This window comes from Notechis scutatus, chromosome 3, assembly GCF_049901735.1.
Source record: "Notechis scutatus isolate UNSWTSFEM ecotype Mainland chromosome 3, rNotScu1.2, whole genome shotgun sequence".
In the NCBI taxonomy this organism is placed as follows: Eukaryota; Metazoa; Chordata; class Lepidosauria; order Squamata; family Elapidae; genus Notechis; species Notechis scutatus.
In genome coordinates, this window is record NC_142011.1 from 31763117 (window position 1) to 31786314 (window position 23198).

General features: G+C 37.4%; 1 protein-coding gene across 2 annotated transcripts in view; it reads left to right on the plus strand.

The window, feature by feature from the left end:
* DLGAP4 (DLG associated protein 4) overlaps positions 1-23198 on the plus strand; it is a 398191-nt gene that overhangs the window by 234136 nt on the left and 140857 nt on the right. The gene's annotated exons all lie outside the window — the stretch shown is intronic.

A 23198-nucleotide genomic window follows, 5' to 3' on the forward strand; every position in this document is an offset into this window, starting at 1 on the left:
TTTGTTTTGTGGTTTCTTAATATATTTGACTTGTTTTTCTTATTCTTTTTTCATGCTGCATGTAATATGCCTTGTTAAGTTTGGAGAATAAGGAGACCAGACATCTGACCAGTGACTTCAACTCTTTAATAATAACAGGAATCAGAATGGAACAGAGCAATGCTATGGGCAGCAGTAACCCTTTTATAGGGTTAGCTGCTGCCTTATTAACCAATGAAAATGCGCAACAGGTTCCAACTACTGACCAATAAGGACAGTCCCAAAAGTGGCCAATCAGGGACTGGTTCTGGCCCAATCCCAAGTTGTTGTATAAGGACCAATCAAGTGTGCAGGTTTTCAACCCCTAATTTGCATTTAGGTTATTCACTTTTATTGATTCAAAACATGCCTTATGCTGGGAAAACAGCATGGTGCATATGTAGAGAAATAGTGATTCAACTTCTGAAGCGGGCTTTTTTCTTTTTAGTGTTGCCATATGCAGACAAAAGTGAACATGTGATGTAGGCTGCAACTCCAGCAATTTTGTATCCCTATCAGAAATCCAGTGGTGGCTCATTACAAGGAATACTGTATATTAACCCAGTTTACTCTGTAACTACTGGAAATAGATTGTGGTTTGGTAGGTTTAATAACGATTAAACCTGGTAGGGTTTAATAATGAAATGAACATTTTGTGTTTCAATATCAGGATTTATTCCCATGCTCCTTGTTCAATAGCATCTGAACGGAAATGGAAAAACTCAGCAGGTTCTACCTCCTGCCGCTGCCCCACCATTATTGCCCAGACCTCTAACCCTCTTCCAAGCATTATTATTTCCATTTGGATTTGTTACATGGACTATTATCTCCCGCCATCATAAAGACAGACAGACAAAGAGTACAAAACAGCCGTTGTATTCTCCCATATGCAATAATGTCATTTTCCACAATGCCATTTGTTAAGTAAATTTGGTAATTTTATATTTGTACTTTTAATTGCTAGAGAGAAAATGGGAAACTTGCTTCTTTCTATTTCTTATCATTCTTTTGGCATTTTTGGCTTTTTCTTTGTTTTCTTTTTTGCCTTTATATTAGATCTTGATAGTTTTTAATTTCCTTTTTAGCATATTTGCACATATGTAAAATGAGATGGCAGATTTCTGGATTCTTTTGTTTCAGATTCCATGAGAAAAAAGACAATATATGAAAGTTTCTTTCCATGAGATTAAAAAAAAAATGTATGTAGGCCTGGAAGCTGGACTTGATGGCCTGAATGGTTCTAGGATTGTGTGATTTTGGTGTTACAGTATATCAGGGAGAAAGAAAGTATGCAAATTTAACACAGGCCAAGGTTTTGTCCCCTGCAGTTACACACTAGTGATATAGTCCACAGTAATACAGTAATCAGTACTTATATAGTCATGTCAATGATGACCTTGTGGTATGTAATGTGTCAGTTTTAGTCTGATTGAAATTTCTTCTGGCTTGTAATAGATTCTACGTATTTAGATCTATATCCATAACTAGAAATATATTTGAGTCATCTAATTTTAGACCGGTAAGCCAGGTTTGTATTATATCAAAATAATAACCAGAGAAGGAAGCAAAGATTTACCAGCCACAAAACAGGCCATTCTTTCTATTTCAAAGTGCAAAATTGCAACTGTGACATGTATGACGTACATCTACCTACACACATGATTCCTAAGGTTCCCCAAATTAACTTAATGCCATATTCAATTTCAGCTGTTGCCTGTTTCTAGAGTGTTACATTAATGATGATGCAAATGGTTCAGAATCTAATCACAGAGACAAAAATAGAAGAAGAAAAAACCCTCTACTTATAACAAAGCATTTCACAACAGAGCTTCTTTAAGATACTCCCTGTTTATCAGTATCTCCCTGTAAAAAGAGCTTGCTCTTTTCTTTTTTAACAACAAAACATAAAGCTTGGTGTGGGTGGTGGTGATAAGTTTCAAACTGAAGTTTCTACAGCCATATTTTATTCCCGAATTTGTTACTGATATCATAGCTATGTGTCCTCATTCAATTTTTCCTTTTGTGTGGGTGACAATTTTTTTTGTCAAGTTTTGACCAAGTTGCGCATATGTAGCACTGTACACACTGGCATCCAGTAAGTCTGAGCAAAGCTAGATAGTTGTAGAGGCCTCAAAGGATACTCTGTGACTAATGGCATCTTTTTTCTTCTTCTCCTGATGTTGTCGAAGGTATTTTGTGTGCCACTCTGTCTCTCCCTCCATATCTATACAATAGAAAAGTCCTTAGGGAATAAAGATAATCAAAGGCAGTGGGAAGGGACTGCATCTGCCTCACTTGGCTAGAAAGATGAGGCTGTGGTAGCACCACCATTCCAATCGTGGCTGGAATGACTTTTCATGAAGTTCTTCAGTCACTAATAAAATTTAGAGGACCTATGAGAATAGCAAGATAACATGTTGGCAAAGGTCCCTACCAGCCTGGTGTTGCTGTTGCTTCTGAAATTATGACTCCCAACCTTCAGAATCACAAAGCTGATCTTACTCAAGATGATCTTTTCCATTTCATTTTATAGTCATGTCTTCTACCTTTCATAGAAAATATATATATAGGACTACTGTTACTTTATTTTCTCATCCAAAATATGCATGATTTGATTCTGACTGGGGTTTTTTATTTAAAACTACATAATATGTTAAAAAATGAAATTAAAAACTCATGACCTAAATCAACCCGACTAGTTAAAGTCCTTCTTTCTGTAAGTTTTGTTTTCAATAAAGTGATTCTGACAGAAATTAAAAAATGGTTTAGAGAGTAGATGAAGAGGGCTACAGAAGCTTTTAGCAGGGTGGAATGGTACATAAATAAGCAAATCAATAAATGTGAATGTCCAAGAAAACAGTGATGAAATGAAAACTATAAATACTATGAGAACACTGAAAAAAAGATAAGGTTACAGATGTAAATAGCATAAATGGAGGAATGTTAAAATACAAAAGGTAAATTAGCAAGTGTGAATCGTAATTCTACAGAGATATAAGCTTGTTATATACACCACAATGTTTGACAAGATTCTGACTGAAAGAGCGCAATAGTGGTAGCACTTAGACTAAAATACCACTCCATAATACTGTACAGCCCTCTCTGAGTGGTTTACAGAATCAAAATATTACCACCAACAATCTGGTTCCTTGTTTTACCAATCTTGGAAGGATGGAAGGATGAGTCAACCTTGAGCTGGTCAGGATTGGACTCCTGGCTGTGGGCAGAGCAAAAGTCACAAGGAGCAAAAGTAAGAGTATAGTGTGTTTTTATGCTGGATAATGAGTGTAGAATTAGATAAGAGGTTTCTATATTGGGGTTGTTGTTTTTTTACTTTCTAAAGGGCACATAACAGAATAGTAGCAACTGGTTAATTAGGATTGGTAACTTGAAAACAAGAAGCCTGAAATAACAATGCTAATTATGTTTTAATGATTACAGAAATTGATTCTCCATCATCTTTCAATTTAGTCAAGCCTATTTATTAATGCAATTTACCTTATTCAAGGTAATGAAAATTATCATTACTTTACAGCTTTCTAGCAGAAAAATACTAATATTTTCACCTCCACCTTCTCATGAATAGTGACTCTATGCTTACAAAATTAAACCAAGAGGTTTGTGAGGATTGCATTTTGTATCAGTAGGATTTCACAAATCCTACAGAATTGAAATCAGCTGATATTTCAATTTTTGTTTTCTGCTTTCAAAAAGGAATAGCTATTGTGATAAGGTTTTGCTGGATAACACATCATGCATGTTGGCAACCAGATCACTGGCTTTGATTAGCATAAGAGTTCTTAGAAGCTATCAGAGCATAATAAAATGAAGAAAACAGTCTGGTGTATAAGTTTCAAGTAACAATATTGCCTATGGCACCAAACATACTTTATTTCTCATCAATGTAGAGCTTGCCCATTTTGTGATGACTCTTTCCACAGGCTGAGAGAAGTAGCTAGTTGTTTTCCTAACGATTATCTGGCCTCTTCTATAAAACACATATTATCTCTTTTATACCATTACTGTGTATATTCAAGTGCTTTTTTTCAAGCCAACAGACAAATGCATGGAGTGTCAGAAAATATGATGAATAGCTTCACACCTGGGATTTTTTCTTTTACACACACACACACACACACACACACACACACACACACACAAATCTGCTTTAGACTTGGCTACAATATGTAGAATTGATTATTTTCCATAGTATGCAGCAATGGCGTATGCTAAAGATTTTGAATGAGACGTGACAGATTCCTTAAACAGAATTTAACACACAATAATATACCTTCAGATCTTGTTCCACTTAAGGCAAGAGGCAAACTTTCTGGGTACCTGAAAATCACATTAAGTTGGGCTATCAAACTATGGCATAAGAAAAATTAGAAGGGACTGGGATTTAGCAGGGACTATCAGTGATTTAATTAAGAGACTATAACTTGTTTATTGGTGGGCTTAGATATGTTATAACTATCAGACATTTGAACTTGTTTTGCTTATTACCGAAAATGAGCAAATCCAGGAAACCATGGGTCATTTCTTTATCAGAATTTTGCCTTGAATTTCAGAGATGTGATTTTTGGAGTAAGTGAGGCAGAGGGCTACAAAACAGGAGTTCAGGGAATGCATGGATCTTGCAGGTAGCTCATCCCTGAAATAAAGATAAATGCACTAATGCTTTGGGAGGCATTTATCCTACAGCATTCTTGAGGTCATAGGTGAACAGATTCAGTTGGAAGAAAGATTCTTACAAAGAAACTTGGTATTCTTTAGGAATCCCACTCACTGAAACCTTCTCAAAACCCCCGATGAATCTTGTTCTATTAATTCCATAGTTCATGACAATTAATCCAAGCAGAGAAAATCTGCATTATCCCCCCCCCCCCCGCGCTAATTTGCATTCAATCTGATAACAGAGAATTTGCTTTCAGAATTACTTCAAAAAGTCAATGAATTTGGGAGGTGATTAAATGTGAAGTTTTTGCACTTAGTTAAAAGTGGCAAGTGTAGTGCAGAATCCCCTCTCTAGAACTCTGCAATCCCCATGGCTTCCCACATATCCATTAAATCCCAATCAAATACATCGTGCTAATTCCTTTAATTGAGGGTGTTTTTTTTTCAGTAGCAGTGCTAAATCAAAACCTTTGAGAAATTTATTCTCCCACTGGAGAAATTTGGAGGCATAACCTTCATAATTTCACTGCTAACAGATTTTATGGAGAATTTTGAAAGTGTATTAACTCAGTTTCAAGTTTGGTTATCTGTGAATCACCAATTTTACATAGAAGAGTCTTCTATTGAAGAACTCTCCAGTCCAAATTATTTTAAAAATGAAGAATTGTTAAAAGAGATGACAATAGATTTGAAATTGCTCCAGACCATTGAAGTAAATAGTCCTACAAATCGCCTAACCACAAGGTTCTTCTTCACAGTCACATTAAAATGCTTTCCTCCCATCCTTGAGTCAGGAGAAAAGTATATCCGCTTACATTTGTTTCCTCAGCCTAATTTTATTGCACTTCAGTAACAATGCTCGACAATGTTGTTGTCTTTCATAGTTTAACAGTTCCCCGCATCACGGAGAAATCTCAGAGCAATGAGATTCCCAATGATTTCCACCCCAACAGTGCTCTCCTGAATGTCTGCCACAACAGGGTTGGGACCAGTGGTGGAATTCAAATAATTTAACAACCAGTTCTCTGCCCTAATGATTTCTTCCAACAACTAGTTCACCAAACTGCTCAGAAAGTTAACAACCAGTTCTCCTGAACTGGTATGAACTGGTTGAATCCCACCACTGGTTGGGACTTTGATTTTTTTTAATTATGTAGTAATCCAGTCTTAATTTGTTTTTTACTGATGTTTCTGTCAGATACTTATGTCCAATAGAAAGTTTGCATGAATGAGCTAAGTTGAGGAGAGAAAGTAGAGAATCGCAAATCAGAGAGCTTTCATTACTAAACCAGTTCTTCCATAAATCAGTTTTGATTCAGCAAAGAACTACTTTTCTCTCCTATCCCCTCATTCCACCTTTGTGACTGTATGTTTGCATGATACACATTCCATAGGTCACAATCTCCCCAACACGCACAGATATGTATCATGTACAAAATTCAACAAGCAAGATTTCTGGATAGATTTATTGAGATCTAAAATCAGCTGTCTCCTGTTAATATATTTCTAACTATGTTATATCTTTACAGTAATTGAATGTTAACTGCAGAGGTGAGGAATCTTGGCCCCTTTATGATTCGTGGACTTCAACTCCTGGAATTCCAGAGCCAGCATGGCTGGCTTAGGAATTCTGGGAGTTGAAGCCTACAAGTCATAAAAGGGCCACTGTTCCTCACCCCTGGTTAATTGGAATCAGACCTCTGGGAAACTCTCTTGGCTAAATAGTGTAGGGCAGCTTTCTCTGGGTGATGTGCTCCAGAATTGTGAACTCACAGCATTCCCAGAAAGCAAAGAAACTGTAGTCTCAATACATGTTGATGATGGCTAGAATATAGGATACTATACTATACCATGTTACGCTATGTATTAATACCACACTATACTACATGATTATGTTTACCTACTTTCACTCATCACATTAGAGCTGATATTCTGAAACATTAACTGGTGAGAATTTCCAAAAGTGAAAACATTAACATTTGGCAGACACAATTTATAATTGACTTGTGCCACAAGTGGTGATACCTTTAGTTTGGAGTCTTTCTCTTACATCAGTTTCTTACTGAATTCTAAGCCACATTCTGATTAATGCCCTCATTACTTCTCTCTTTCTCTATGTTCCCTCTTTTCTTTCTAACATGCTGTGGACAGATTATTATGTGTTTGGAGAGTGTACTATTGCCCACAGTTCCTACAGCCTTTTATAAATGGAAGCAGGCATTAGCAGTGATGAGCAGAACAGGAGAGGAGACTTTAACACAGGCAGCTGCTTAAATGAACAATTGCATCCTGATTGTATTATAATGTTGAATGCCAAACATTTGGAGGCAAAGTGTAGAAGGTAAAAGAAATTACATATACATATAAACAGAGAGAGAGAGAGAGAGAGAGAGAGAGAGAGAGAGAGAGAGAGAGAGGGAGGAGGGGTGCATGACTTCACCCATTGTTTATGGACCCTGATAAGTTTGTAATTTCTAAGGACCCTGAGTGAGCAAACAGGAGGAATTAAGCAAAGTTTGGGGAATTCAACAGAAGGTAGTAAGAGGAGTGACCCAAAAGCTGGGTATTCTAATGGATTGTGTGTTGAGTGTGAAGCTGAAAAGTTTATTTCCTGAATAGCTGCTGATTGCAAGGTGTGTGTCCCAAAAACTGCTGATTGCCTATTGTGATGATCATGCTGAATAAACAGAGACTGTGAGAGATTTATAAAGCAGAATGTCTCCAGGGGGCAAACTCACTGAGCAAGGAAAAAGCTAAGAGGAGTTCACCTTGGGAATTCAGTGGAGAGGTCTAACCATTTTCTCTTCCTCCAAGATTCAAATCCTTGACTAATGCGAGAGCCCTAGAAGAAGAAAAAGAAATAAAAACTTTTTCGGTGTTGTAAGAACTAAAAATAAAAATTAATGAATAGTACTCTGCCCTTGTGATTTGCAATGCTTGTGGCATCCTCATTTTCCTGCCTGAAGAGAACCTGAGAAGACAGAAGCTAAGGGGATTTCATATTGCAGTCAGAGGATTGGAGCAGAGAGTCACTACATGATATTTGGTGAGAAAATATGAAGCAGTTCACAATAGAAAAGGAAAATGGGCAACACTCTATAAGGAAGACAGAGAAACAAGCCCCATGAACAATAAAATAAAATAGTAAAATAATCAGCAGTGTTCTGAAAAACAGCCCACAGTTTCTAAAATCTACTGCAGGAATGTTCCACTCATCACACATCTCTTCCTAAGGAATAACTGGAGTTTAATGACTTTGGAAAAAATTAGTGGTGAGTTTTTAGCTTTTAGGAGCCGTGGTGACACAGTACTTCTGCAGTAACAGAATAACAGAGTTGAAAGGGATCTTGGAGTTCTTCTAGTCCAACCCATTGTTCAGGCAGGAAACCCCCATTTCCGATAAATGGTTGTCCAATCTTTTCTTAAAACCCCAAGTGTTCAAGCAACCACAAGTTCTGGAGGCAAGTAGTTCCACTGATTAATTGTTCTGTCAGGAAATTTCTCCTTAGTTCTAAATTGCTTCTCTCCTTGATTCATCCATTGCTTCTTTTCCTGTCTTCAGGTGCTTTGGAAAATAAGTTGACCCCCTTTTCTTTGTGGCAGCCCCTTAGATATTGGAACACTGCTATCATGTCACCCCTAGTCCTTTGTTTCTTTAAACTAGACATACCCAATTCCTGTAACTGTCCTTCATATGTTTTAGCCCCCAGTCCGCTAATCTTCTTTGTTTCTCTAGTATTGCAGGCTAAATCTGCTCACAGCTAGGAAATCAATCCTGACTAGGTCAAGGTTGACTCAGCCTTCTATCTTTCCAAGGTTGGTAATCTATATCAACGATTCATGTGATCAACTTAAAAGCAATTGTGTCCTTTTTGCCGATGACATAAAATTATTTAATACTACAGATAATTCTGTTGTTTTGCAAAGTGATTTTGATTATGTGTCTGAATGGTATTCTATTTGGCAACTTCAAATTTCGATTAATAAATGCTCTGTCTTGCATATTGGTAGGATCTAGGTGTAGTCATCTCTGATGATCTATGCTCCAAAGTTCATTGTAACAGCATTGCTAAAGAAAGTACTAAGAGTGTTAACTTAAGTCTACAAAGTTTCTTTTCTGGAAACACTGTATTGCTAACCAGAGCTTATAAAACTTTATGCTAGAGCAATCTTGGAGTACTGTTCAACTGTTTGGAACCTCTACCATATATCTGATATTAGCACAATTGAGTGGGTTCAGAAGTACTTTGCGAGAAAAGTTTTGCACTCTTCCGTACATAGTCGAATTCCCTATGCTACTAGTTTTGAAATTCTTGGTTTGGATAACCTGGAACTGCATCACTTGTGGTTAGACTTAGATATTGCATACAGGTAATGTTTGACCTGTAAATGACTTTTTCTGTTTTAATCACAATAATACACATGCAAACAACTGTTTTAAACTCAGTGTAAACTGTTCTAAACTTGTCTGTACAAATACATTTTTTTTATAGAAGTTGTCAAAGTCTGGAATGCTCTACCTGACTCAGTTATCTCCGCTACAATTTTTCACAGTTTTAGTCACGAATTGACTTCTGTGGACCTCACTTCATATTTAAGAGGTCCATAAGGGGGGTGTGCATAAGTGCAGAAACATGCCTATCGTCCCTGTCATTTCATTTTTACATTATTCGTGTTTTTGTTTTTCTTTGACAAATTATAAATAAATAAATACATAAATAAATTGACCCAGATTGTTGGGCTCAATATGGTGACTCTATAAAGTACTGTAGAGAGTACTAAAAAGGACTATGAAGCAGTATATGAGTATTATTGCCATTGCTATTTTACTCATTTCCACAGTCTCGTTAAAGGAAAGATCTCAGAAGGTGCCCACACTTTCTGATATTTTTAGATAGAAGCCACAGAGAGAAGACAACCCCAAAGATAACTGGGTTGTAATCCTGGGTTTTAAAGGCAATCATCACCTCAAATTCCATTTGGAGAGAAAATGCTTGTGCCAGAACAGATTTCTTTCTAGAGAATAAAAACAGAACTGCCATTAAGAGATTGAAGTCCTTTTCCATGACAGGAAGGGAAGGGGAGAAAATTCCAAGTAAAGGAAGTTGGAATTCTTGATGAGAAAATGAAGGCAAGCTAGGAGTGGGGCAATCCTGACTTAGTAAAACAAGCATCAATTCTCAATAAAAAAAAAACACATTAATAGCAATACTGTAATTAATTATGGGTAGGTATGGTTCAGTACATTGCTACTCTACCTAGTCAGATGTGTTGGGAATTGTTTGTTCAAGCATTATTAATTTCTTTTGTGCTCCATTTTTTTCCTGCAAAAAGAAAAGAAAAAAGCCAGCAGTCATGTTTAAACCACTTATCCAAAGTAATTACTTGTCAGGTAGGCAAAATTAAAACTTGTACTTCCATTCAGTGACTGCATGGTCTTAGCCAAGTAGATGAGATAGGAATTCTACTGGGTATGCAGCAAGGCAACAGATTGATACAGTGGATATTCTTTTGTGGGGCCTGGAGGCTATGGGGGCCTGGATGGGGAATAACATTTCAGCTTAAACACTAGTAAGATGGGTGGCTATGGGTGGGCCCCTCTGTATCTAGGAATTTATCATCTTTGATATTGGATCGGGTTGCAGTATCCCAGACAGATCTGGTATGTAATTTGGGAGGTCCTCTTGAGCTCATGGCAGGTGGTAGCCATGACTAGGAGCTCCTTTGCTCAACTCCATGTTGTGCTCCAGTTACACCCTTTCCAGGATAGGGAGGCTCTCTGCTCAGTCACTCATGCCATGGTCATCTGTGTTTGGACTACTGCAATATGGTCTCCATGGGGCTAACCTCGAAAAGTTCCTAGAAGCTTCAGCTGGTACAAAGTATGGCCATGAGAACTTTATTGAACACTCAGAGAAGGGCACATATATCACCTCCGTTCCATGAGCTGCATTAGGCACCAATTTGCTTCTAGGTCTGATTCAAGGTGTTGGTCCTACGAAGTCCTACAGGCTACCAAAGGAATTGGCTTCATCACATCACGCCAGCCAATCCCACTCAGTCAGGCAGAGAAGGTACATTGCAAACCCCCATCAGTTAAAGAACTCTGACTAGCAGGGTAGGAAGAGAGCCTTTTCTGTTGTTGCCCTTGCCCTGTGGTCTCTCACCGGGAGGTGAGGGAGGCCTACTCTCCTGGCCTTCAAAAAGGGATTAAAAAACGGCTCTGGGGCCTTGTCTGAAGATCCCAAGGGAGCCTGCAGTCATGGGTTTAGTTGGTGCCATGGGGAGTCTTCCCTTTGCCTTTACCAGCTAATTTTAATAGGATTTAATTATTCTCGCTTCCATATTTTTTAAAAAAGAAGTTTTATAATTTTTAATTCTAGCATTTTAAATCTTTAATTCTAATTTTGTATATAATGTTTTTATATTTATTGTAAACCATCCAGAGTCTCTCTTTAAGGAAGATGGGTACTTCAGAAATATAAAACATAAATAAATAAAATTGGTTCACAATTCATAGGTTTTACCTCCAGCTCAACAGAATACCTGATTATATTCAAGATACCTTTGTACATCTGTACCATCACCCCACCCCCAGGAATGTCTGTTGGTAGATTGAAAACCAGAGAGGAAGATCACCTGTTTGCCTTCATCTAACAAGATATCAGTAACGTACACCAGGACTGCATGCTTAGCCACAACCAAGTTATGGAAGAAAGAGCTCTTGATGTATAAGCAACACGTTAAGACTAGTTACCAACAATCTTCCTACTGGGACTTAGTAATAAGACTCCTGAGATGAAATAAGGGACCAACCGCAAATGCTTTGTGTCATCTCTTCCCTGCAAATGAGCTACAACCCTTCCCTGAGGGGTTTCAAATTAGATGTAACCCTCCTCTGCCTCCATTTACACAGACAAACTCTGCAATAATGACACAATCAAATTCTTTCAAAAATAGAACTGATACACAAACCTCATCCATGCAGGAAGTCAACAATGTCTACTATTGACCTCACCCCTTTCCTAAGAGGTCTGTAGGGGGCGTGCATAAGCGCACCAACGTGCCTACTGTCCCTGTCCTATTGTTTCTCTTATTCTTTTATTTTTCTTATATGTACCCATTTCATGTATTCACAACTATGTATACATTTATACTTATTATCTTGTAAACAATTGGCAAATCAAATAAATAAATAAAATAAATAAATAAATAAATATGGCAGCAACATTCAGGCTGGCACCCAATGAAACACCCAACCAACTTACAATATTGTCCTTCCATTACTTTCCCAAAATACATCACAAGTCCAACAGAGTCATCACTTAACTGTCTATCCTCTCATTAATGCACTTGGTCCAGTGGTGGGATTCAATTTTTTTTACTACCAGTTCTGTGGGCATGGCTTGGTGGGCATGGCAGGGGAAGGATACTGTAAAATCTCCAGTCAGAGGTGATATTTGCTGATTCTCCAAACTACTCAAAATTTCCGCTACCGGTTCTCCAGAACTGGTCAGAACCTGCTGAATACCACCTCTGACTTGGTCCAAAGTGAACACACATGTCCAAAGCCAACCCAAATGAGGATCTGCCCTAAATTGCTTAATCTCCTATTGAAAGCAGCTTGTCCCAACTCAGTTGTGCTATCCTTATAGAAAAGTGTCAGTCCCTAGATGAATTCCCCAAGTCTTCTCCGTGTTTCCAGGCAGTCACAATCTTGTTCATTGCAACACCAGGACTTCAACTACCAGACAGTAGATTCTTCAGTCTGGCAAGATGCTAGCTATGAAGAAATCAGCTTGGAAGTATTACCACATTTCATTCCTGATTTTGGGCCTGACAGCATACTTTTTTGTTTTGTTTATTCAAATATTTGTATACAGGGATGATTTCTTCCCACATTATCTCATCTGACACCAATACAGATCCTTTCTTTTTTTCCTTATCATGCCTCAACAATTCTGACCATTCAGTAGAAAGGTTCCTCTGTAGGCCCATAAAAATATTGTTGCAAGAAAGAATGGAAGGAATGTACTTCAGCTTCACAGACACTACAGCAGCAACAAACTTATACTGCAACTTGTTTTTTAAAGAACGAAGGAAAGCCTTCCAGTCAGAGAATTCAACAGGTTCTGACCAGTTCTGGAGAACCAGTAGCAGAAATTTGAGTAGTTCAGAGAACCAGCAAATACCACCTCTGACTGGCCCTGCCCCTTCTGCCTCCCGAGCCCCAGCTGACTAGCTGGGTCTTCTTTTTTTTTTTTTGGAACAAATTTTATTGATTTTAAAGACAAACAAACCATCATTAACCATTGAATACATAAAACCTCTTTCCATTATTAATTTTACAAGTCAAGTAAAATATTATTTTATACAGCATAATTCTGTTTTACACCATTTCGATATGGACATATAAATATCTCTTAGCAAATTTCTCATTATTTCTCTTTTCGTATTCAATTTCATTATTATTATTATTATTTTCTACATTTATCCAGTTTATAATCATCATCTACATTTCTCTCTGACTTAATTACCATTATTCTCATCCAACATTCCTCCGAGTTTTTATTAATTCTCAAACAAACGTGAACACACAAAACACAAAAACATAAAACTTCTTTTTAGAAAGTGGCTTGGCCCCAGATTACCTCTCTTTATATGGACTTCAATTAAATTCGTGCTCATCTTATATACCATTACCTATCTTATTTACCATTCTATATCTTCTATATAACTTCTCACCGCTTTTCATTCTTCTTAATTCTATTTTATTTAATTCATTTTATAGCTGGGTCTTCTTTTGTTGCCCTGCACAGCAGAACGGAGCTGGAAAGCAGGTTAGTGGGGTGGAGAGGGAATGGGATTTTACAGAAACCTTCCCCCAGGAATGGGGAGGGAATGGGGATTTTGCAGTAACCTTCCCCCAGAAATGGGGAGGAAATGGGGATTTTGCAGTAACTTTCCCCCAGAAATGGGGAGGGAATGGAGATTTTGCAGTATCCTTCCTCTGCCACACCCACTAGGCCACGCCATGCCCACCAAGCCATGCCTACAGAACCAGTAGTAAAAAAATGTTGAATCCCTTCCAGTACTGTGGGAAGGGCATAGGAAAACAAAGGAAGCATGCTTCACCCAGCCTAGGCAGACACCAAAAGAATGTGCATGGGGAGATTGGGGTGTGCAGGTTGAATGGAGCACAAGCTTCCAAAGTTGAGGATACTTCAGTGACATAATGGACCCATAACCCAGGATGAAATGGCAGCCCAGGAACTGGAGGGGGAAAGAGTGCCAAACACAACCCAATTAGAGCTGGGATGTTTCTAGAAAAGCGCTAGAGACCACCCACCCTGAAGGGCTTCAGATGGCTCGTGTTGGGAACAGTTTTAAATCAAAGCTGTGAAATGTGTGCAGGATGCATTGGCAATAGGCTGGGAGAGAGAAGAGGAGGACGTCAGCCCTCACCCAGGAAGCAGTGAAATCTATACTGGTAATGGGAGAAACAGAAAATTCAGATCTGCCCAGTGGATTTGAGAAAAAAAGCAATATATGTCTGTATCTAATTATGCACTTTACAATGACTGATCAATAAAATAGATTTCCTCCATTTCTTCCCTCTCCATGCATGTCATTGAAAAATATCTTTACAGTAATATCTTAATTTACTGATGAATCTAATACTAAAAATTATACTATTTCTGTCATATTTATGCTGTTAGTGGTATAGGTAAAAATTAATTATCATTTGAAGTTCCTGCAGCTCTGTATGCCATTTAAATGATATTAAGGAGACTATCTGGGCAGTTGTTTAATTTTTTCAAACAAAATATCATTCAAATGGATTGTTTTTCAAATGCTATCATATCTCCAAGTCCTTATTTACAATAGAGGAAATATAAGTGACAATTGCACAAGCTTGACAGCAAAATGGGAGATATCAGTATCTGGAACAAAGTGAGACCGCATCAAAATAAGATATTTATGTAGTGGCATCATAATGCAAACTCTACCATTATGAATCTGCATCATGATGTTCAACAAAGGTACTTAAACCGTGGGATTCACTTTATGATGTCATACATTTCTCATTTCCTTTTCCCTTTCCCCATGGAGTGACAAGTAGGAACAAGTCTTATTTGCATCATGATGTTTTCATATAAATGATATATTGCTACATCATAATGTGACTGATACCAGGCACATAATACAGTACGTACAAGTCATTTGTTCAGCAATGACATGGCACATAAGATGTCATCACGGCTTATACCCAAATATTCAAACCAAAAAAACTGTTTCAGGACCATGTCCAAGCATTAATATAGACAGTGATTACTTATATCATAAGTATTAAATATATTTCAAATAAAAATCATTTTTAAAAGAAATCTTATATTTTTAAAATGTATATTTTAAAAATATTTTTGGAAAGTTCTGGCTATTGAGATTGAGATCCAACCATTAAATGGACCCTATTACAATATATCGATATGAAAAGACCAGGCAGAACCGTGCGGGATGGCATTAAGCACATTATCAGCTTAGAATCATTACCTTCCCACAAATGGTCCAAGTTGAATCTCTCTTGAATTCTGCTAACCTTTTCTGGCACCAATTTAGTATCGAATTTTAGTTGACTAGATGCTTGTGTGTCGGCTTGAATAAATCTTTTGTGCTGCAACTTAATGGATGGTCCTGATCTTTTGTGCCTGACAATATCTATTTTTAAGAATCTAGGTGACAATACAAACCTACTTCATTTGTCTACCAGAAATATAGTTGATTGAGGATAGGGCAGTGTTGGGATTCAGCCAGTTCACCCAGGTTCGGGTGAACTGGTTGTTAAATTACAGAGAGAGAGAGAGAGAGAGAGAGAGAGAGAGAGAGAGAGAGAGAGAGAGAGAGAGAGAGAGAGAGAGCTATCAAAATGGATCCTGGGCACTGCACTGTGCTGCAATGGAGAAACAGGCAACAGACTGGCCAGCACAATGAAAGAAGGCCCTTTCCCTCTTTCTTCTCCCTGCTACTCCTTCTTCCGTTGTGCTGGCTGTTCCATTGTTGATAGCGGGGGGGGGATAATTTGCCTATCCAAATTAACCCAACAGTCTTGCCTACATTGGGCCCAGCTTTGATCGTTCTGCCAACTTAAATCCTTGCCCCTCTCACTTTTGCCCACAGACTAACACCCCCTGCAGACTAGAACTCCATGGGGAGGTTGGATCTCTCCCTCCACTTCCCCCCAATTCTTCACCTTCCAGCGCAAGCTCTGGGGAGCATCAACTCATTGTCTCTATAGTAACCCCCCTCCTCGTTCCTTGGAAACTTTGCTTCTTAAAGGAGCTGCGTCCAGAAGGCTGAAACAGCTGTGAGACCAACACCCTCGGAAACAGCCTTTTGGCAAAGGTGGAAATTTAACAACTGGTTCATCCAGGGTGAGATTGGCCATCATGGGAGGCTCATCCTGCATATATCAACCCTGGGTGAACCAGTTGTTAAATTATTTGAATCTCACCACTGGGATAGGGTATAAAGTACTTGGAGTGATTGCTAGTCATATTGGCTACCCAACTGTTGTTCTCACCTACAGAAAAAGAAAAGAATGTTGTTGCCTCAAAATGCTTGGTGATCAGGTGAAATTATCCATGCAATTCTCAATACTTTCATCAAAACTTGCATCAAAGTACTGAAAGCTTTACTTCCATCAGCTTTTTTTTCCACTTTAGTTTTATTCTACCTCTTTATGGAAGAATAACACTTGAAAGGGGGAAAATCCATATTTAATTTCATGAATTGTGAGAAAGTGGTATTCTGTAACAAAAAGATTACCAGATTTTTTTGTAAAGACCAGAATAAATATTGACACAGAATCCAAGGGACTGAAGCAGAAAATTGAAGATAATAGGAATATTTTTTTCAATTATCTCTGGCCTTGGGGGTTCAGAAACACCCAAAGCACTAACAAGAATTGAAATACAAGCCAGTAAATTCATTTTCCCCTCCTTGCTGCCAAGTGTACTTACTCATACAATGAATTCTAGTGTGAGAGTATGGAAACAGTTGAAGCATACAATCTGAGGAAAGTGTTAATTGGAATAGGGAAAGAAGGGCAAGAGTCAAGCTGGCAGCTCACACTTTTCTACAGCCTTTTACTCTTGACAAGGTTCTGTTATTTGGTCCTCGGTGTGCTATCAAGCCAATTTAGAAGACTTTTTAATCTTCACCAGTTTCACCAAATTTAGAGATGCTGAGGCAAGTATGAATTTTGGAATTATTCTCCTGTTGAGAACTAGCTAATGTATTTCTCACGAAAGCAAATGTACGTTCCCTAGAATATACAACTATACAGAGGCAAAGGGAGCAAGGAATTGCAACTCCATCAATTCCTTGCCATTAACCATCAAGTGTGTTTGTGGTTGCGAAGGAAGAAGAATGTGGAGTAGATGACCTACCTTTCCTTTACAAATTAAAAGAATAAACATGGAAATAACAAGTTTGAATGATCTTTTCCTCAGCTTTCTGCAGAGAAGAAAATAAAGACACAAATAAAACCAAAGAAATTTGCAATTTGAAAGAATATTGGTTGTAGTACCATATTTAATGTTATACATTCTGGAACTCCTTTGAGCTGAAACTACAGAAAAGAAGTCTTTAATATTTTAATTATGTTTCTACTTGAGATATAACTTGTAAGCCACCCAGCGTCATCTTATAGGGGTGATGGGTGACAAAACATTTTAAGAAATAAATAAAAATAAGAATAAATTCCAAGCCTTAACTGAAACTCCAACTGAACCATTTCTTATGTGTTGGTTGATAGTATAGCTATATACTAGTATACCAAGAAAAAAGAGGAAAAGATAAAAATGAAATAATTTTAAAGCACCCTAAAATGAGTGAGAAAAACAAAGACTTCTTTTGCAGGGGGAAATGCATTTAGAAAACTGAAAATCTCCTGATACGTTGGGACAATCATTTCTAAAATTCCCAATCACCTTGGTAGCAGGGTAAAAAAGTGTTCCGGTAGAATAAATTAGGATATCGTCCAGGTATACCAATTCCACCTCCAAAAAGTTGCCTTAAGTCTACTATTTGGAATGGTCATTGCCAGTGCTCCTCTAAAATTCCACCTTTTGTCAATTCCAGGGTTTTCAATAAGCCTTCTTTTAAGCACTTCATAAAAAAATATTTTTGCAAAGACCTAGCCTAGCCTCAATGTGTTATAACCTGTGCTTCCTGTTACATTCCTGATACAGCATTTCTTGACCATGTATTTCATCCTGTGCTGATCAAGGTTTATTCTTGTGTTCATTGTAGATATTGGATTTTTTTTTCTTTACTCAAATTCATGTGAATTTGGGAAGCTCAATTTAAAGACTAGAGCTGCTTCTGGATAAAACTTCCTTTTCTACCCAGTCATGCAACTCAATTGGACAGACTCTCAGGGATTTTAACACATTGTGTTATGAACTCACGCATAAGGGAACATTTCCCCCCATTTTACAGCATGTTGGCCCATAGCAAGGTCAGCCTAGAGTCTTTTTTGCAGTTACATGTTCTTTGTCAGCTCCGGGGGAAAGTATGCATTTGGGTTTCAAAACATGATGTGCATGTGTGTGTGTGTGCATGCGTGCGTGCGTGTGTGTGTGTGTGTGTCTGGGGGGAGAGAGAGAGAGAGAGATCCTGATATTTTTTTAAAAGAAAATTATCTTCCTAGCCTAGGGAGTTCCAAAATGAGTAACATTGACAGATATACTTTACTGCTAAATTATTTGAACAGAAAGGGGTTTATAAAGAAGAAAATATTAACTTTGTCACATATTTATTTTACTGGTTTCATTTACAGCCAACTATAAATCTATCCAACACTTGAGGTTGCTTATAGCAATTAAAATGCAAGTAATAAAATATAATGCAATTAAATTCAATATATATCTCATAGATTACACATTCCATAGGAGCCATATGAAAGAAAATCTTCCCTGGTGTGCCAGAAAGGTGAGGTTTTGGCAATGGGAAGTAGTCATCATTTATCATGCCAATAAATGGGCAGATTCACAGTCTCAGAGGTGACCCTTCAGATTGTCAGTCTCTAAGCCATTTAGAGTCAGTAGTTTAAACTGTGCCTGGTAGGCATAAATCTGTAGTACAGTAATGCACTTCGTACAGGCATCAGTTCTATGATGCTTTGGTACCTAGTATAACACTCCCCAACTGAAGAGATATAACTGAGCAATGGGGGCAGCAGAAGACTGAAGAAGGCTTCCTTGGTCATATCTATTGAGATATCCAAAATTAAATCATCAGTATTTCCATGTACAAATACTGGGATATACATGAAGAGAAGATATTACCCAGGTACCTATCCTAATGGATGCTAACATCTGAGTCATATCTGCTACCTATAAGCATAGGTTTGTCAAGAATTATCAAATTAAAACAGAAAATTTGCTCTAAAGCAGATTAAGCCAGAGACACTCACATTATTGTGCATTCATTGTCCAAGTGACAATATCTATTTAAACAATATCTATTTAAATGCTTTCATAAAAGAAAAGGAAGGGAAAAACCAGATAGACTACTCATTCAATCAAAAAACGGGCATGACAAAATCCCCTAAATAAATAATCTACCCAGCATGGATAATGATAAAAAGAAGGGCACCTGCAGTTCAAGAATACCTGGAAGTGTACCTATTATCTATTGCTATTGTAAAGGATGATAAGGGATATTTTATTGCTAAAGGGAACTCTAGCCAAATTTATTATCAAGTGAGATTATCCAATATTTTGTAATCCATCTTTCGTACATCTATTGCCATGCAAGAAACAAAATCATAAATATATCTGACTCAGAGAGACTTTTAGAAATAGCTATTTTATAACTTCAGTGAGCCAAGGAGAAGATAACGGTGCAGACAGTCTTTCTTGTTCGCTTTTGTTTTTTCTTGGATTTATACTCTCAGGTGCAATTCCCAAGTAAAAGGAATTGGGAAAGCTAATTCATTGAATAGATCTAGCCCATCCTTAAAAGTGCTGAGTTTTTAAAAAGTTAGTTCAATCTAAAGAAGAACTCTGCTACCTGCATTGCCAGTGCTAGTGGCTTAGTCTGCCATGTAAAAAAAAACTTGAAATAAATGCTCTTTCTCTTAAAAGGATACAAGTTATATAATCCTAATATAGATTGTGTGCTATGTTTTATGCTGTGTAGAGAAGGAAGCCAATTTTGCCCATTTGTGCTAATGATGTGGCCTGATAGCAGCCACAAAATTCTATTGGCAAAACCAAATAATTCATCTTTTAACTCTTGTCATTAACTTTTGTCCTGACAAGAGGAGATAGCAAAGGATGACTAGCAACAAATGGAGTCACATTTCCAAGCACTTCCTTTAGAAACCTTTGGAAATTAATGCATACAGTTCACGTTGTGCTCTTGATCACTTCTCATTCATTTCAGGGAGGCTCATGAAGAAGAAAAAAGTCCCTGTCCAGTAATATGGGTGATGGAACTACTTTTATTACTGAGCAGAGACTAGCTTTTCCTGATATCATTGCAGAATACCTTATGCCACCAGACTTGAAACTCTAGACCTAGAAAACTAGAACTATGTGGCCTTCGGTCCGATCTAAATATAGTATATAAAATCATACATTGCAATGTCCTACCTGCAAATGAATACTTCAGCTTCAATCATAACAAAACAAGAGCACACAATAGATACAAACTCAAGGTAAACCGCACCAAACTTGATTGCAGGAAATACGACTTCAGCAACAGAGTGGTCAATGTCTGGAATACTCTACCTGACTCTGTGGTTTCTTCCCCAAACCTCAAAAACTTTAACCCTAGACTGTCTACTATTGACCTCAACCCCTTCCTAAGAGGCCTGTAGGGTCCATGCATAAGCGCACCAATTGTGCCTACCGTCCCTGTCCTATTGTTTCTTTTTATTTTTCTTATAAGTATCTATCTCAAGTATTCAAAACTATGTTTATTCTTATACCTGTATCTTGTAAGTGATTGACAAACCAAATAAATTTAAAATAAATTTTTAAAAAAATCCAAGTCTGCATAAAGCATATGCCTCATTTACACCAGGCCATTCAAACTTATGACAAAGAAATAAACAACAACTACATACCATTCAAAAGAGAAAAGCCAAAAGCCAAAAAGGAAACAAAGAGACCAAAATGTCTCCTTACCAATAATCAATGCCTAGGTGAGCAGAGATTAATACCAAAATTAACACTAGACTAACAATTAAGAAATAAACAATAGCCCAATTAAAGAACCACCAACTCAGACAAACAAGCTAACAGTAAACAACAGACTAATCAAGAAACACCAAGATCACTCCCACCGTCACTGACAGGGCAAGCCACTTGCATATAAAATGAGCACAAACCCTACTACTTTCTAGCATTGATAATGTTACCTAGTTCGATAATGAAATGTCTACTAGAAAGCAACCCAGCTAATGGAACATCAAGGATCTCACACTTATTATTCTGTAAACTAGCCAACATGGACTAATATCCTTTGCAAATGATTTGCCACTTCTAATAACAATGACCAAATGCATAATTTTTCTAAAGAAAGCAGCTTTTTAAAAAATGCAACAATGCACCTACTTCCATAAAATAACCTCCTTGCTCTGGAATAGGAGCTAATTACTCAGATAGAAGCAGTCAGTGAAGATTTGATGGCTATTATCTTAGCCTGAATAATTGCAAACACTCTTACAAATGTGGGACTGTGTACAGAGAACTGTATTATTTCTCTTCTATATATACATATTCATAAGCAAATCCATATGGAAATCAAAGCATGATTGATTTTCCTGAGTTGCTCTTGACCTTTCTGCTTGTCCAATTACTTTGCTGTAGAGGAAATCATGGCCTATTGCTATGTTGACCCAACTGCCTACGCCATGGAGTCATTCATATCATATCAATGCAAGCTTACAATCTTATGATTGCAATCTTATCATTGCAATTGTAGTGAATTGGACATGAACTCACAGCTGTTTGTTTCTAAACCTTGGAGTGGCTGGTATACAGTAGGATGATGAGGAATGGAAAAGGAGCCAGCCCAAAGCAATTGGCATGCCAATGCAAACATAGATTAAAAACAGCTTTATTTGCATGTTTCTAAAAGCAAAACCCTTCTCAAGGTTTAGACTTTTCATAGTCCAATGATTAAAACTGTGATACAAGACTGTTCAAGTTTGCAAAATTTAGAAAGAAACATTATCTGTATACAGTGTCAGAAACAAACAGCTCATTTATATTTATTTTTCTTACAATGTAATTATTGGTCTAAATCTTGTTTATCACCACTGATTTCAATTTGAAAGACTGCATTAAATCTACATATTTTATTCAATCTGGGTCAGTCAGCAGGACCAGATGATTAGTCTTCCAAATTTTCAGAGTCATGCTGAACCCCATTTTCAGGGAACTTGTTTCTATCAAAATATGTGCTTTGGATTATTATATGTATAGTATTTATGGGGTGCCTGTTTGTGTGTGTCTTTTTAGTTGTTGATTGGGATGTTGATGGTCAGCTGTTAAGTCATTGGCTGTTGTTTCCTTGTGTTGCCAAGTCCTCGGCTCCTAAGTACCTGATAAGCTGGTGGTAAATCAGCATTCCTGGTGACTGACAAGGGGCCTGTTTCCCAGGCTTCAGTTATTTCCCTGGCTATTTTTGTACCTGCTCAGCCAACAATCTTAGTGGCTGCAAAATTGAATGTATGTCCTTGTTCATTGCAATGGGACTCTACCAATGAATTTAGGTCTCCTTGTCCAACCTCTTGCTTGTGTTCTTGCAGTCAGATAGTTAGCCACCGCCTCCTCATCTGTCTTACATAGTCACAGGGCAATCCAGGTAAGGGATCTGGTATATTATATTAGAAGTATCTCCCACCTCCAAGCAATCTTGTCAATGCATGATTTATCCTCATATGGTAGCTTCTGGGTAGCATATGATGCCCATTTACAGATTTTGGAAGCTGTGTTCTACTGCTTCTGAAATGTTTTTGATGTATAGTTTACATTCTTGAATTTTAATTTGGTATAAATCAAATTACTGGGAAAAAATGCAGTTTTTTCACACCTCTTCACCAATATACTTCTTTATAATGAACAGTGACGAAGCAGATTAATTGTTGGCAATTCATGCCAATTCCAGAGCTGCTTTCCATTTGTAAATTTCTACACAGCATTTTTTTCTGTAGAACAGGTGAATATTTCATTCTTTAGCTTGATAGCTTTATATATATATTCATAGCTTTATATATATTGATACAAACAGTAAATTTTCATCTTCCCAGTTAATTAAGGTAAATTCATATTATACCAGAACAATTGCAAACATAATTAAAAAGATGGGATAGAAATAAATATTCTGAATTTTGTAAATCTGGTCAACTTCGTATGTTGGAAATTCTTCTGAGTTCCCTAGGAAATGAAGCAGGTACCCTAGTGAGATTTTCAAAGGGGAATGGA